The following is an 18047-nucleotide window of genomic DNA, read 5'->3' as shown; positions in this document are numbered from 1 at the left end:
TTCAGCTGTGGTAGTTAGGCCCAGAGGGAAGAACGGAGACGAGGACAGTTTGAAAATAAACTGAGAGAGTAAGTCTATACCCTCATCCATCCTCTTGTTGAAACATAGCATTTAGGAAAGTACTCCTCCCAGTAAGGCCCCCAGAGTGCCTTCCCAGCTGCCTGTGGCATCCGTTTGCTGAGCACTTTGAAATGTATTCATTTTAAGTTTGCTACTGTTTTGTCTAATTTCAGAGGTATAAAGGGGAATTACCGTAGCTCAAGTTGCAATCAAGAGGTAAGGCTGTGCCCATAGCGAGGGCCCCTGGTGGGATGGGGGGTTGCCTTAGAGATGCTGGATCGAGGGGGGGAGAGTCAAAAGGACCTTAAGGAGGGGAGGGGGAAAGCAGCTTTGAACCAAAAGGGAGGGGGAAGACAGGGCAGATCCTGGACTATTAGAGTGGTTAGAGAGGGGAAACACCCCGAACCGAGGAAAGAGAGGTGCCAGGCCCTGGGGAGGGGGAAGACAGAGTGAGAGAGACAAAGACCTGGACCAAAGGTGGGAAGACTCAAAATGTTAGCAGAAGGAAGATAGAGAGAAGGAGAAACCTGAAACAAAGGGGAGGCTGAAGAGAAGGGGGCAAATGTTAGCTATGGAAGGTTTTAAACAGAGGGGGAGAGACCCTGAGGAAGAACAGAGAGATGCACGATCATAACAGAGGAGGGAGAGAGAGGGAGACATGTTGCCAATAGGGTTGGAGGAGAGAGGAAGAAAAGTTGGACTCCCAGAGGGACAGGGAGAGATGTTGGTTGGGGAATGGAACGAGGTCTGGAGGACAGAAGAGGTGCACACAGTACATATAATAAATAAATATGGAGGTCTTTTACTAAGGCGTGCTAGCCGATTTAGCACATGCTAAATGCTAATGCGTCCAAAGAATATAATGGGCGCATTAGCACTTAGCGTGCACTAAATCGGCTAGCACACCTTAGTAAAAGAGGGGGTATATGTTTAGTGTTTTTATTGTTGGTAGATCATTTTGACTTGGTCATTTTAGAAGTAGCTCGCAAGCCCAAAAAGTGTGGGCACCCCTGCCTTAGAATATAGGGAATTCCATTCCATAATTCTGTTAGTTTGAAAGGAAAGGATTGGCTGAGGTTCCTAGTTGATTGTATTCCCTTAACTGAGGGAAAGGAGAGCTTATATCGTTGGGTGCTTCTTGCAGGACAGGATCAATAAGCGTTCCAAGATAAAGGGACAAGAGAAGCAAAGATACCATGAAGGCAATGCAGACACATTTGAAATGAATCCTGCAATAGATGGGAAGCCAGTGACGTTTTAGGAGCAATGGAGACACGTGATCATAAGAATTGCCGCTGCTGGGTCAGACCAGTGGTCCATCCTGCCCAGAAGTCCGCTCCCGCGGTGGCCCCTAGGTCAAAGACCAGCGCCCTAACTGAGACCAGCCCTACCTGCGTACGTTCCAGTTCAGCAGGAACTCGTCTAGCTTTGTCTTGAATCCCTGAAGGGTGTTTCCCAAAGATCAACTTGGCAGCAGTATTTTGTATTAATTGGAGTCTATGCAAGGAGGTCTTCGTGGAAAAGAGGGAAGCAAGGCGAGGACTGGCCTACAGAGTCTCCAAGGGTGGGACATGACCGAAGAGATAGTGGCATCAGCAGTATTACCTAATGCTGCATAATAAAAGGGTCCCTTAGCCTGGGACAGAAAAATATTTACTCTATGTGAATGTAACTTCAATTGAGGTGCTCCAGAAAAAGGCGCGAGCAAAATCCTGCCCCATTCCGTTCCATCACAAGATGAGATTTGCTGTGTTGTAGGGAATGGATTTCAGTTTATCTTCCCGCCCTTGTTGCAGTTGTTGTTGGGTTCTTTTGTTGGGTTGTTTTGGTTTTTTTTTTTAATTAGTTAGCATATTTTTTTACATTTTTCATTATAATGTTTGCTAATCTTTTGAGGTTTATTGCCCTGGGATTTCCTCCCTGATAATTCTGCTTCATTAGTGTTTTCTTCATATCTTTGAACACTGTGTTCCTCGTTACAACTTAATTACTGCTGTTTTCTCATATTACCGTATTGTGATTGACACGTTATCTGTAAGAAATTCAGTGTGGTGTTTCATTCTTTTTCTGGTCTGGCTTCTATTCAATTTTCAATGTATATTCTAATTTAACCCCCCCTCCCAACACCCTTTTACTAAGCAGCAGTAGAGGTTTCAACTGCGACCTGAAATGCTAAATGCTCCAATGCTGCTCCGATGCTCAAAGAAATCAGAGCAGCGTTGTAGCATTTAGCGTACTGAGCCGTGGTAGAAACCTCTACTGTGGCTTAGTAAAAGGTGGGGGGAGGGGTGTTAGATTTTTCAGAATTTTTCACATATGTTTTTATTGTTGAGATTATGGCTGGGGGGGGGGGGAGAGATCATGAAGGAGTCTATGATTATCAGAATCAGAAGGAGATAACATAAGAACAGTCATACTGGGTCAGACCAATGGTTTATCTAGCCCACTATTTCCAACAGTGGCCATTCCAGGTCACAGAACCTGGCAGAAATCTATACAGTAGCAACATTCTAGAGCCTCAAAGAGTAACAGGGTTCCGGAATCCCAAAAAGTAGCAGCATTTCATGCTACCAATCCCAGGACAAGCAGTGGTTTCCCTCACGTCTGTCTCCATAGCAGACTATAGACTTTTCCTCCAGGAACTTCTCTAAACCTTTCTTAAACCTAGCTATGTAATGTAATGTAATGTAATGTAATTTATTTCTTATATACCGCTACATCCGTTAGGTTCTAAGCAGTTTGAAGATAATATACATTAAGATTATAAATGAGAAGTAAGAAGGTACTTAAAAAATTCCCTTACTGTCCCGAAGGCTCACAATCTAACTAAAGTACCTGGAAATTAATAAAGAAGAGAAAATAAAGATGGTTGAAAAAAGAAAAATTCTATGTGAATTTATAGGATGGAAATTAAACTGACAGTGAAGAACTGTATGAAAAATACATATGGAATGCAGTTAGAGAGGGTAGGTTACAATCTATTTATGGTATTTGTTTAATTGGAAGGTGTTAAGGTGGGTAATTTGGGGGAAGGTTATCTGAAGGTAGGTGAATCTTCTGGAGATAAAAGAGGAGGGGTTAAGATATTTGGATGAATTTTTTGAAAAGCAGGGTTTTGATTTCTTTTCTGAATGTTTTGAAGTTGTCTGATATTGTCATAAGATTGGAGATGGAATGGTTGATTTTTGCTGCTTGTGTTGCCAGAAGGTTGTCAAACATTTTCTTGCGTTGTGTGCCTTTGAGTGGGGGGAAGGCGAAAGGGTTCGAGGTTCTTCTGTGTCTTGAGGTGGAGATTTGGTTTAAGCGGTTGTTTAGATAGGAGGGGGAAGAGCCGTGTAATGCTTTGAATATCAGGCAGTGGAATTTGAATTGGATTCGTGCTTGCATGGGTAGCCAGTGAGAGTCTAAGAAGGCAGTTGTTATGTGATCATATTTTTTGAGTGAGTAGATCAATCTGAGGGCGGTGTTTTGTATGGTCTGGAGTTGTTTTATCATAGTGGCTGGACAAGGAAGATATAGGGAGTTGCAATAATCCAGCAGACCTAAGACTAGGGATTGGACGATTAGTCTAAATTGTGCTTGGTCAAAGAATTTTCTGGTTTTACGGAGATTTCTCATGCTAACCACTGTAACAAACGAAGCTGCATTAGGTTTTTTTAATCGCTGGCCGCCGCAGATTTAGCTCTGACGCTCATAGGAATTCATCGAGCGTCCGAGCTAATACCACCACGGCTGATGATAAAAAAGCCTAATGCGTCTTCGTATAATGGGATCTATATAATCATTAACAATGTCATAATGACTACTACCTGTAGCATAAAAAGAAAAAAAAAGCGGTGTATATCAAAGAGGAAGCAATTAAGAACCTCAGAGTCCCTGGATCTGCAACCGGCTTTAACACATAGGTCCATTTAGAGACTTCATTTCATATCACTGGTTCTAAGTGTCCTCTTGAAATAATTCAAACTGCTTACAAAAAGCTTACAAAACAACGAAAACCAAAATAAAACTGAATGGAGATAAAAGACCAGGTTAAAAAAACACCACAGGGGGAGAAAAAAAAACATGGTTGAAAAACTCCAGAATAAAAAAAATATTGGGTCAGTATTTAAAGTGATTAAACCAGCCAGAAATGGCCTCTGTTTGGGGCTAACTGGCCATTTTCGGTGGTACTTAATTGATTAGTGCTGCTAAAAATGTCTCAACTCAAAACTGGCTATTTAGGGGGAGTTCCGAGGAAAGAGTTGGCACTTGGCTGGTTAAACAATATGCCCATATGCAGTTACATAAATAGGACGGTGCTATTTGGATGAATGCCCTTCCTATTTCTGTGCTCTCTTTTTGGCACGGATCCTGCTTAAATATACATGCATAAATTTAAATTGGCACCAATTAATACTAATTGCTGGTGATGGGACTAAATCGCGCGAGACAACGGCGCGCCGACAACTGAGCGCAGACAACTGAGCGCAAGGTTGATGGCACGCCGAAGAAAAGCACTATTTTAAAGGGCTCCGACGGGGGGTGTGGGGGGGGAACCCCCCCACTTTACTTAACAGACATTGCGCTGGCGTTGTGGGGGGCTTGGGGGTTGTAACCCCCCACATTATACTTAAAACAGAACTTTTTCCCTAAAAAACAGGCAAAAAGTTTGGTTTCAAGTATAATGAGGGGGGTTACAACCCCCCAAGCCCCCCACAACGCCAGCGCGATGTCTGTTAAGTAAAATAGGGGGCTTCCCCACCAACACCCCCCGTCGGAATCCTTTAAAATAGTGCTTTTCTTCGGCGCGCCGTCAACCTTGCGCTCAGTTGTCTGCGCTCAGTTGTCGGCGCGCCTTTGTCTCACGCTATTTTGTCTATGAACCCTAACTGCTGGTTAAGAAGTAAATTATTAGGGTTAATTGGCTCATTATTCAATTACGTTGCACGTACAAATTGGGCTCACGCTCAAATTTGTGTTTACAATTCAAAGTGCCATTTTTAAAGAATTGGGGGGGCAATGTGCATTCTATAAGGTACACATGTTACACCCACAGTACAGTACAACCCCCCCCCAAAAAAAAAAAAAAAAAAAAATTCTGGGAAAAAAAATACAAATCACCAAAGTGACGGGAAACAAGTAGCTACAAATGCAATAAACATAATTTATAATTGCTTATTGATATGATTTAGTTTTTGGTTTTTTTAGGTACATATCCAGGGTAGGGTGGGAGGGAGGGGGGATTATTTCTGTCCTAGTTTTGTTTTAGGATACTTACATTCGGGATTGGGTGAATGGATGGGAAGATATTATCAATTAGAATAGGATATGCCTTTTTGTAAGTAAATGTGCTTTTATTGTATTATTATATGTAACATTTGTTGTATGCACTATTTAAGAAGTGGGGACATTAGATCATCTTTTATTTTATTGTCCATTCATATTACTGTTTTGGAAATCAATTTGGCCTCAAATAAATAGGATGTTGGAAAATCCGGTAGCCTTGACATATGATACGATTTTGTTTGGTACTGCAATGAGAGCTCGGAGTCAAATCTCGTCAAATAATAACAAACTTTTATTTATATTGACTGGAGTAGCAGTTCAACAAATAACATATAATTGGAAAAATTATGACAGATTAAATTACAATTTTTGGTGGAATTCAGTTTGCCATATATATAAGATGGAGCGTACATTTGCAACACAAAAAGGTTATATTGATACGTTTAAGAAGATTTGGGGACCATTAACAGATTTTTGTAATGATTGATATAATTTTTCCCATAATAAGATACTGAATAAAGGAGGGGGGGGGTTTGGGTTATTCTCTTTATCATAAACTAGCTGATGACCCGGCGTTGCACGGGTATTTAATTAGAGCAATAACACAGTAAATGGATTGAAATAAAGATACTTTATAGTGGTGAATGAAATTATTTTTTTACAGCTTTATAAAAAGTACAATAATCAAATTATAATGTGAAATATTTGACAAAATGAATACAATACAACTAACACAAAACTTGAATATAAACAACAATAATAGTTTCACCTCCAGGAGCAAGAACATATAAATTCTTGGGTGAACCCACCCTTGATCAAGCAACATAGAGTTGTCCATGGAAAAACAGGGGGATCTTAAATCCACTCCACAGTATGTAATAGTCTGTCCCTGTGATTTGTTGATTGTGATAGAGAATGCAAGTCTCACTGGAATTTGCAATCTCTTAAACTGAAAAGGAAGATCTGTTGGAATAAGTGGCATCCAAAAGTTTCAGTATTGATTTAAACAACTCAATATGTGGAAACTCAGGTTGAAAAGAAACTCCATGTAGTTTGTTCCCGGTTCAGAATGGAACCTGTGTTCCTAGTTCAGGATATGTGAGTACTCATGTAATGTAATAACATTATGAACTGGGGTGCATGAAGGAAACAGTTACAAACACAGTTAGAACATACAAACTCTATATGTATGGTGTCCGTGGTAGAATAGAAACGATGTCCCTAGTGGTTATAGTGTCATAGAAAGTGTTTTATAGTTGGAATTACAGTGAGAATGGCAGCTTTTTACATTTTTTCCATTGACATGAATGGGTGAAATCTGATTTTCTGTTTGTAGCTCCGCCCACGTGTGCAGGTGGGCAGCGAGACCCCCAGAACATATCACCCCAGGTAGTGAGGGATCTGCATACCAAGTTTTGTTCAAATCGGTCAAGCCGGTTTTGAATTACAGTGAGAATGGCAGGTTTTTACATTTTTTCCATTGACATGAATGGGTGAAATAAGATTTTCTGTTTGTAGCTCCGCCCACGTGTGCAGGTGGGCCGTGAGACCCCCAGAACATATCACCCCAGATAGTGAGGGATCTGCATACCAAGTTTCGTTCAAATCGGTCAAGCCATTTTTGAAGTACTGTGAGAATGGCAGCTTTTTACTTTTTTTCCATTGACATGAATGGGTGAAATAAGATTTTCTGTGTGTAGCTCCGCCCACGTGTGCAGGTGGGCCGCGAGACCCCCAGAACATATCATCCCAGGTAGTGAGGGATCAGCATACCAAGTTTCGTTCAAATCGGTCAAGCCGTTTTTGTGTGATCGCGGCACATACACACACACACATACATACCTCCGATTTTATATATATAGATTATAAATAAATTATTATAATAGTGGTTATATTGTGTGCAACTAACAAAATAAGGGGAGGGAAAGGGATTCATAATTGAATAATAGTTGATAAAATTATTAAAAATTTTTTATATGATGTCCAAAATTATAGTAAGGATTATATAAGATATGATGTATGTACAATATGTTATGGAGATATCAAGTGTATACTTAAGATAATTGTATGAATCTTTATGACACACTTGTTGTTATATGAAGAAAAAATCAATAAAAAATTTAAAAAGAAAATCAATAAAGAAGTATAAAAATAAAAAATAAAAAAATATATTTTTTGTTGTTAATGAGATGCCCGCAGATTAAAAAAAAAAAAATCACCTGATCATGTGAAGCCGTGTAATGTTGCTTTAGAAGGTGAAAGGAGTTTTCTCATTCATAGGGATGATCTCACTGCCGTTGGTGACATTTTTTATATATTGTCAGAAAACGAAAGTTCATCAGGAACAAGAAGCATTCTCTTGCTTCAAACCAACTTTAAATGTGCAACAAACAGGAAAGTTTCAAAGCTGTGAAAAATGCATCGCAGCCAGTACTTATCGGAGCTGTGTGTAGGATCTCAATGCAACGAGCTGCTGAAAGACACGCTGAACTGGCAATCCACAAACCGTGGTTTCCGGAAAACAGCCGAGTCCATTAGAAGAACAAAAGAACTCTTCCCTGATCCAGACGCCCAACTCCGCCGGGGTTTCGTTGTCAGAAACTGCTTCAGGGGCTTAGTTAAAAAGTATTCATCATAAAGAAGTCTTGTTCCTCGGACATCAACTGACTGCAACCCCATAAGAGCATAAGAACTGCCATACTGGGACAGATCGAAGGTCCATCAAGCCCAGCATCCTGTTTCCAACAGTGGCCAACCCAGGTCCCAAGTACCTAGCTGAAACTCAAAGAGTAGCAACATTCCAGAGCTCAGATTGTGATGTCATAAAGCCTCATTCCACCAATGCCTAAGAGCCAGCCTCATCAGTGATGTCACAATGGCTTCATTGTTCTATACTTGGCTCACCTAAGAACATAAGAGCTGCCTTAATGGGACAGACCAAAGGCCGATCAAGCCCAGTATCCTGTATCCAACAGCGGCCAACTCAGGTCTCAAGTACCTAGCTGAAACTCAAAGAGTAGCAACATTCCAGAGCTCAGATTGTGATGTCATAATGCCTCATTCCACCAATGCCTAAGAGCCAGCCTCATCAGTGATGTCACAATGGCTTCATTGTTCTATACTTTGCTCACCTAAGAACATAAGAGCTGCCTTAATGGGACAGACCGAAGGTCCATCAAGCCCAGCATCCTGTTTCCAACAGTGGCCAACCCAGGTCCCAAGTACCTAGCTGAAACTCAAAGAATAACATCATTCTAGAGCTCAGATTGTGATGTCATAATGCCTCATTCCACCAATGCCTAAGAGCAAAACTCAGGAGTGATGTCACAATGGCTTGATTGTTCTATTCTTGGCTCACATAAGAACATAAGCGTTGCCATACTGAGACAGACCGAAGGTCCATCAAGCCCAGCATCCTGCTTCCAACAGTGGCCAACCCACGTCCAAGTACCTAGCTAGATCCCAAGTAGTAAAACAGATTCCATGCTGCTTATCCTAGGAATAAGCATTGGATTTCTCCAAGCCATCTCAATAATGGCCTATGGACTTCTCTTTTGGGAAATTATTGAACCTTCAACAATCCCTTTACAATGGATAACATTTTCTCTCTGTACTGTGAGGTTGGATTTAGCATGCAGTTAGTGTTCATTCCTCCTTACGAAACGTCCTCTGCCCTGCTTGGAAGACATCCACCAGCTATTTGCATTTTTACTCATCTGGACATTGCACTCTCAGCCTCCTGCCTGGAATACTGAAATACTTTGTTATTCTGTAGCTTGTAATATAGTGTTCTACAAATCCACGACAGATTCTGTCATTAGCATGTAACCGTCTAGGTGTCCGATCTGCAAAATTTGTTTGTGTGCAAATTGGGGTCAATTTTATAATGTTTTGCCCATGTGTAAAATCAATTTCTTGAACAGGAAAAAACTTTTCATAAAATTCTTTGGCCATATACATATGTACATGTATGCACACCAACAAAATGGCATGTGCTTATCCATATTTTAGACTAAGTAAAAAAAAAAAAAAGGGAGAAAACACAAATCAAAAAGAAGCGTAAGTTGCATGCTTACTTAGAACATTTATCTAAACTCATGCAAAAATATCAAAAGAGTTTACAGTTCAAATTCTCATATGTGGAAAGGTTGTGCTCAGAGACATGGAGGAAAAAGGGGACGGAGTCCCCAAAAAACCTCACCACCCAATCATTGCAGTACTTCCACTTGTAATGTAATAGATATTTACATATTTTAGAGCTGAGCTCACATCTCATTCAAACATTTAAAGAAGCTTTCAATCATTGACACATATGCAGTGGTTAGGCGGAGGGTTTCCCTATAGGGCTTGTCCCTGGGCGGGCTCCACTCTTCTGAGTATATGTGAGATTGAAAAACTATTTTTTTGTGCAAGAAATAGTTATACTGAATCACCTGAACACGTGCTATGATTTATGCATTATTGATATTTCATTTCACCATTTTTGCCCTGATTAAGATTTATTTACAGAGGCATCAACACCTCCTTTCTTCTACTGGTTACACCTCTCTCTATACACTCAATTTTCCCGTCAGTTTTGTCCCTGTCCCTGCCCCATTCCTGTAAGCTCTACCTTAACCGCACAAGCCTCGAACACTTATGATTTCAGATTCAAACAGTTTGAGGCTTGTGTAGATGAGGACGGAGCTTAGGCATTGGTGGAATGAGGCATTATGACATCACAATCTGAGCTCTAGAATAGAGGTCTGCACGGGAACGGGGATTGCAGGAATCCCGCGGGGGACCCACGGGAATCCCCCCTAACCCACAGGACTCCCACAGGGACCCCCTTCTAGCCAACGGGACTCCCACGGGGATGGAAAGCTTTGGAAACAGGGTTCGTCCATATAATATAATGGACACATCAGCCTTAGTAAAAGAGGGGGTTTATAAGTTAATTACCTGAACAGAAAACAAAAAAAGGGTTCCACCAAAGAGATTCCACAAGGAAAACAGCAGCACAAACACAAAATAAACTGTGGAATTGATGATCCTGTCAGAAGTAATTGCTGCTTTTTATGGGGACGGGTGGGGACGAAGAGGATCCTGGCGGGGACGTGCGGGGATGGGTGGGATTTCTGTCCCAGCGCAACTCTCTACTCTAGAATGTTGCTACAGATGACTTTAAAGTGTTTGAGGCTTGTGCAGATGAGGACGGAGCTGGCAGGGATGGAGCAGGGACAGGAAAAGAACTCGCCGGGATGGAGAAAGATGTGTCCCCGTGTCATTCTCTAACTTCAGCTCATCAAGTTTATTCAAGAGCCTCCTATGAGGAACTGTGTCAAAGGCTTTCCTGAAATGTAAGTAAATTACATCTAACACATATCCTTGATCCAGTTCTCTGGTCGCTCAGTCAAAGAATTCAATCAGATTCATTTGGCACGATTTACCTTCAGTAAAACCATGTTGCCTCAGATCTTGTAAAATAATAGATTTTAGGATATTCACTATCCTTTCCTTCAGCAATGCTGCCATTATTATTCCAATAACCAAAGTGAAGCTTACCAGTCCGTAGTTTCCCACTTCAACTCTGTGACCACTTTCGAGTAGAGGGACCAGATCCGCTCTTCTCCAATCCCACAGAACCTCTCCCATCTCCAAGGATCTATTGAACAAATTTTTAAGAGGACCCACCAGAACCTCTCTGAGCTCCTTCAGTATCCAGGGATGAATCCCGTCCGGGTCCCATGGTTTCACCCACCTTCAATTTTTCAAGTTGTTCTTAAACACTTTCTTCCGTGAACGGTGCGGTATCCACTCCATTCTCACGTTTAACGTTGCCAGCCAATAGCGGTCCTTCTCCAAGATTTTCTTCAGTGAGCACAGCACAAACGTTTGCTTTTCCCTCCTCACTCTCCACAAAGCGGTTCAAAATTTCAAAGCGGTTTACAACAGGGAAAGTTAATACATACAGGGCTCCTTTTATGAAGCCGCGTTAGCGGTTTAACACATGTAAAATAGCACGTGCTAAACCACCAGCTGCGCTAGCCGCTACCGCCTCCTCTTGAGCAGGCGGTAGTTTTTCGGCTAGCGTGGGGGATAGCGCGTGATTAAAAGTCGCGCGCGCTAATGCGGCTTCGTAAAAGGAGCCCACAGTGTGAATAGAAATAACATAAGAGGTAAAATCTATAATAATAAAATGCTGCGCGCGCATGCGCACTCTCACCGCGTGTTCCCTGAGATCTGATCTGTCGGGATGTGCCGGCAAGAGTGCGCATGCGCGCTTACTACGTCACCAAGGGCCACAACTCCTCAGCACTGAAAAGTTGCAATTGGCGGCATGTCTGTCTCCGCCCAGGAGGGAGGGGGGCAGCCCCAGCACCTAGGGCAGCGGGCACCCTCCTTAGGCAGAGCAGGTCCTGGGGAAAGGCTTCCGAGCGACCGAAGAGGGAGCGAGACCCTCCCCCCAACACATAAACCGCCAGCACCCCCTGCCCTCTCCGTCGCGGCCCAGGAGAGACGTGGCAGTGCGAGGCCTGGACGTCACCGCCGGGCGACGCGATGCCTTTGCGCTGCACACAGAAGAAAGCGCTGCGGCTCGCCTGGGCGGACATGTTGGTGGTGGCGGCTATGGAAGAGGGAATGGGAGGATGCTCAAAGCTGTGTTTGTAGGAAGTGCTTCTGTCCAAGGGTTGAAGGCGATCGGACAAAAGAGATGACGGGAAGCGTAGAGGAGTGAGACAGAAGATCAGTAGGGACTCTAGAGAGATTGGAGGAAGCGGCAGCACCCGTTAATGTAACGGGCTAAAAAAAACTAGTAAGCAAATAAAATTGGAATAGATCAGTTAAAACATGAGATGTTTTGTAAAAACACGGAACGTATTAAGGCGTCAACCTATCAAACTGATGGGTCTTTAACAGTTTTCTAAAATCAAAATAAGAGGTAGCCTCTAACATAGTTTTTCCAAGCCCCGTATTCAGTTTAGCGGCCTGGAAAGCAAAATTTCTCTCTAGATACTTCTTATAGTGACAGGATTTAATAGTTAAACAGGTTAATCCTATATACACTCTTGTCAGAGTGACTCAAGAGAAAATGGAGAGCAAGATATTTTTTATTTTTTTTATTTATTCAATTTTTCTATACCGTTCTCCCAGGGGAACTCAGAACAGTTTACATTAATGTATTCAGGTACTCAAGCATTTTTCCCTGTCTGTCCCGGCAGGCTCACAATTTATCTAATGTACCTGGGGCAATGGGGGGATTATGTGACTTGCCCAGGGTCACAAGGAGCAGCGTGGGTTTGAACCCACAACCTCGGGGTGCTGAGGCTGTAGCTTTAACCACTGCGCCACACACTCCGAAAACTGCTTTATAACAGACACGAAAGAATTTAAACAGAACTCTGGACTCTACTGGCAACCAATGAAGTTTTTGATAAAAAGGAGTAACATAGAAACATAGAAGATGACGGCAGAAAAGGGCTACAGCCCATCAAGTCTGCCCACTCTGCTTACCCACCCCCTGTCTATGCCCTAATGACCCAATTTCCTTATCTTGACCCTCGTAGGGATCCCACATGGGTATCCCATTTATTCTTAAAGTAATGTGCTCCTATTGCAAACCAATAATACAGATTCCCGACCTTCAAATGATACAATGGTTCTTGGTTTATTGTGGAACGTCCGTGTTAGAAAAGACCTGCACAGTTTGATATCCTGTGATGTTGCAAGTTCTCATAGCAGTCTGCTTTGAATCCTTTCATTTTGACGAAACTGATGGAATGGTTTGTCATGGCAAACTTCTAGAATGCCATAGAACGTTAGACATGCATAAAAGCCACCATCAGACACTGTCCCCTAATCATTGTTAATTTATACATATCGGCATGAATTTTCAGAAATGGGCATAACTTTACCTTTATATTCTGCAGGTGAATTTATAACAGTCCATTTGCATAGGCAAAGCAGGGTTTTAACCATAGAATGCTTTTGAAAATTGCCCTCTAGCCTCTCCTGAAGGCACACACAGCTGGAAGGTTTTTACAGATCACCACAAAAAAATGTGCCTACCATAGATTTCCATACAATGACTCTCTAAAATATATGCGAATCTGGCTCATGCATATTCCTTGTGATGATCCAACAAATCCACTGACTTCGGGAGACAGTTCAGAGGCACTGTACTGAATAATTAATTAATGAGCCACTGTCTCTGTGGAAAAGGAGCACACAATTTTGGTCTTTATTCATAAGATGCTAAAGCAGAATTAGCATGCAAAATAATGAAAAGCTCATTACCTAAGCAGACAAAGGTGCATGCACGGTTGAATAATATGCTTGGATTAAATTAATTCTCCAACAATTTGACCTTGAGTATGAGTTTTCTAAGTATAAAGGTAATTTTCAAAGCAGTACTTTAAAGTTCAGCAAAGGTCTATTGTAAAAGAGCCTGTATAACATGCAGACAAACTGGTCCATGGGGGGGGTGCGAAGGGTTTTGCATTTGCGTGCATATATTGATCATATGCATCTAAGTTAACCACAAAAATCCAGGCCTTCCAATGAGCAAATGCACATACTGTACATGCACATGGTTTCTCCTGGGGTCATTTTTCAAAGCAGAAGTATGTTAGTATTTTCACTTTGAGAACAGTCATTGAAAATCACCAAAGTAAATGGTCGTGGTCAGTGGTGTCAGGTCAAAAGCGCGCCGGGACAAAGGCGTGCCCAGACAATTGAGCGCAGCGCACGCCGCTGCACCGCTCTAAATTACTGTTTTTAGGGCTCCGACGGGGGGGGCGTTGGGGGGGAACTCCCCCACTTTACTTAATAGACATCGTGCCGCATTGTGGGGGCGTTGTGGGGGGTGTGGGGAGTTGTAACCCCCCACATTTTACTGAAAACTGAACTTTTTCCCTGTTTTTAGGGAAAAAGTTCAGTTTACAGTAAAATGTGGAGGGTTACAACCCCCCAAACCCCCCATAACGCCGGCGCGATGTCTATTAAGTAAACTGGGGGGGTTCCCCAACAAAACCCCCCGTCGGAGCCCCTAAAAACTATAATTTTGTGTGGCGCGGCTGCGCGCGCTTTTGTCTTTCACACCGTTGTCTATGAACCGTGGTCAGTAGTCCCCGCCCACAAGAACCTGACAACTCAGTACCATCATGCACAGGCTTATCAGCCTAAAGAAACAACAAAGGAGAAAAGAATCCTTAGGGTTGCTAGATTTTCTCTTTGGAAAATCTGGACCTTAGGCCCGCCCCCCAGGCCCACCTAGTTCCACCCATACCTGCCCTGTTACACCCCAGTCCCGCCCCCCAATCCTGCCCTAGCCCCGCCCCTCACTGCCTGCTGTCATCGGGCAGGAGGGCATCCGTGCATGCGCGGATGCGATGACGTCATCACATGGCATTCGCGCATGGGCGGATGCCCTCCTGCCCAACGGCGATTTCTTAGAAGCTTTTTCAAAACCCGGACAAAGTGCTGGGATTTGAAAAGCTGTCCACGCCCCCGGACATGTCCTCAAAAGACGGACATATGCGGGGAAATTCGGACGTCCAGTAAGCCTAAGGATCCCACGTTGGACACAGAGAGGAAAGAGAAGTGGGGTCCCAAGAAAACATCAAAAAAAGCAACAGTGGTGATGAGATATGTCTATATAGATATAGATACGTGTCTGATCTTCAAAGAAGACATGTAGAGCTTTCCAAAAGGAAGTCTTTATTCATGAAATCATCAAATGGAAGCTACGCTGGCACCATGGTTTTTCCACAGTGCTGTTCACAGCTTTTCTGAACAGTCTACTTTTCCAAAGATGCGTCAGGGCCTTAACGCGTGGAATAGCCCGCGCTAAAATGTCGCACGTGCTAGCCGCTGCCGCCTCCTCTTGAGCAGGCAGTAGTTTTTCGGGTAGCGCGCGCCAATCCAGTGCGTGCGCTAAAAACGCTAGCGCACCTTTGTAAAAGGAGCCCATGAACTGTCACGGAAACCTCCTCAGGTTTTGCACTGAAAAGCAGAGGCTCCCCGTGGGCCAATCACTGGAACAGACTGGCACTTCTCTGAGGATCTCCTTCAAGTTCAAGTTTCACGTTTATTATAGATTAGATTGGTCGCTTATTCAAAATTCTAAGCGATGTACACGTCAATAAAATTACTGATTTTTAGGGGACAACAAAACAAACGGCAAAAACTAAATCTTATCAGACACTTATAACTGACCCACTCATCTTCTTTCTCCTCCATAGTGATTCCTCTGTCCTATTAATCTCTTTCTCCTCAACAACGCATTTCCGGTCCTATTAACTCTCCTCTTCCCCCCTCTTTAAATTCAATCAATTTGTACCTCGCTTAATCTATTGTAAACCGCATAGAACTTAACCGTATTGCGGTATATAAACTGTTGTTATTATTATTATTATTTTAAAGACTAACCTTACAAACAAATTAAAACAAAAGGAAAAAGGGGAAGAGAAATACAAGTTGTTGATAGTAAATAAGACACTTAAGGGAAAAACATTGGGAAGGGAGAGATCCATGTACTTCAGAGAAGTTATGACGTGGAATTGAAATAAGGCTCCTAATCAGGCTTTCTAATTATCAAATGCATCCTTAGAAAGAAAGCTTTTTAATTTGCTCTTAAATCTTCCCTTAAAAAGATAGGGAATGAATTCCATGTTTGAGGGGCTGTGACATCAAAAATGAATTGCCGCCTTGTATTAATAATTTTAAGGGAGGGAATTATTAGTAGATGTTGATCGTTTGGCCTCAGTAATCTAGTTGAGGTATAGGGAATCAGTAATTTATACATTATGGGCTCCTTTTATCAAGGTGCGGTAGGCGGTTAACGCCTCCAGTTTTTAGGCTTGCCGCAGGGGTTAGTGCGTGATGAAATGTCCAACGCGCTAACCCCCTATATGGTGAGTTACTGGGAGCCAATGCGCTTTCTTAAGGAGAAGTATCACATGATCAAATTTCTTAGCTTTCATTATAAGTTTAATACAAGCATTTTGGATAATCTGTAATGTCTGATTTCTTTTTGGGCTATTCCCTTGAATAGAGCATTGCAATAATCCATTTTAGAAATTAACCCTTACTTCTGTAACCGTGGTGTTCGTCTAAGAAATGAAAAACAAAACAGAAAATAACAATCAAGTCTCAGAAATATTGACTAAATCATAATAAGCAGAAAGATAAAAACTGTCTCAAAGGAACACTTAAAAAAACAAACAAACAGCTGTGCACAACAGGCGGAGTTTGTTGAAAACCAGGAGTAATTCCACACTGAAATAGACTTCTTAAAAAGATAACTTGAGATGTACCTCATTCCATGTAGCATAAAATTGCTGTGATAAAAGATTGCAAAACAGCTCAAAATCATTTAAAAAGTGGTTGAATGCTAGACTCTTGATCTTATCAGGAAGTTCTGTTTCATGCAGCGAGTGGTGGACACCTGGAATGCTCTCCCAGAGGAAGTAATTGCAGAATCCACCGTTCTAGGATTTAAGGGTAAACTAGATGCACATCTCCTTAAGAGTGGCATAGAGTGATACAGGTAAGGGTAAATTAGATGCACATTTCCCTTGAGAAGCATACAGTGATATGGGGACTAAAACTATGCCAGGGTACACCTGGCGGGGCCTCCGCGTGTGCGGATCACCGGACTTGATGGACCCAGGGTCTGATCCAGAGATGGCAATTCTTATGTTCTTATGCATTCCAGTGATGCTCCACTGACATCACTGGTGCATTCCAACCACATACGAAACCTAAAATTATAAATACATAAGTATCTGAAAATATAAATATCTAGAAAAGTTGAAGAACCTCTCTATAAACCATCTAAAAACCAGGTCAAAACATCTCAGATCATCAAAACTATACAAATATGGTGTCTAGAGTGCCATCATTACAAAAGTTAAAAAAAAAAAAAACAACGATGATAAAACTATCATAGCATAGAATAAAAACATCAAAATGAAAAAGGGTAAAATTATAAATATGCATGATGACTGAGGTTAAATATAAATACAAATATTGTTATAGCATAATAAATTTGTGGAGACGAGACCAATAAAAGAAAGCATTGCAAGAAATCAGAAAAGTCTTTGTCCTGGTTTAGTCCATGTATTAAATCTGTGAATCAGTCTTGGTTTCATTTGCAGCAGCAGTCTATCTAAGTCACCTGTTCTTGCGGGGCATGGCATGTACAAAACAAAAATACTAAGATCTTCAAATCAATGTTGATTTTGTGCACTGTATTATATTACATTTCTAGACCGCAAAACCTCACAGATCGATGCGGTTCACAAAAATAGAAAAGTGGACATTCTCAGTGAACTACAAAGTAGACATCGATCAATTCAATTCTCTAAAAATTGTTACAAACAAAACTCTCTTTATTGCACTTTTGAGTTTCAAAATCCTTTTGTTCCGAGGTCTTACAGTTTTACCCACATACATGAATTTGCAGAGACATAGAACAGCATACGCCACTCTGGCACTTTTACAGCTGCGGACTCTTTGCAATGTGGATCTCTCCCTTGTTCCTGGATGAACATATTCCTTGATATTAATGTTCACTCTACAAACAGAGAAGGTACCACACTTATGGTGACCCATTGGTCTAATAATTTGTTGCGTGGAATTAGGAAGAGCGGAATGGATGAAAATATCTTTAAGATTCCTCTCTTTCTTGTGGACAATCATAATTTCCTTATCCCCAAAGTGTTCGGTCCCTTATA

General features: G+C 41.9%; 1 long non-coding RNA gene across 3 annotated transcripts in view; it reads right to left on the bottom strand.

Moving 5' to 3' along the window:
* LOC117363212 overlaps window positions 1–18047 on the bottom strand; it is a 119417-nt gene that overhangs the window by 7598 nt on the left and 93772 nt on the right. Inside the window, exon 4 of one of the 3 annotated variants that reach the window (XR_004539997.1) lies at window positions 17518–17887. The exons of the other annotated variants lie outside the window; for them this stretch is intronic. This is a non-coding gene — a long non-coding RNA (uncharacterized LOC117363212). Of the gene's footprint in view, window positions 1–17517; window positions 17888–18047 lie in introns of those variants that run through there. 3 annotated transcript variants of the gene reach the window in all.

Source organism: Geotrypetes seraphini, chromosome 6, assembly GCF_902459505.1.
Source record: "Geotrypetes seraphini chromosome 6, aGeoSer1.1, whole genome shotgun sequence".
In the NCBI taxonomy this organism is placed as follows: domain Eukaryota; kingdom Metazoa; phylum Chordata; class Amphibia; order Gymnophiona; family Dermophiidae; genus Geotrypetes; species Geotrypetes seraphini.
Note: the sequence above shows the minus strand (reverse complement) of the source record. Positions and strands in the feature narration are given on the sequence as shown.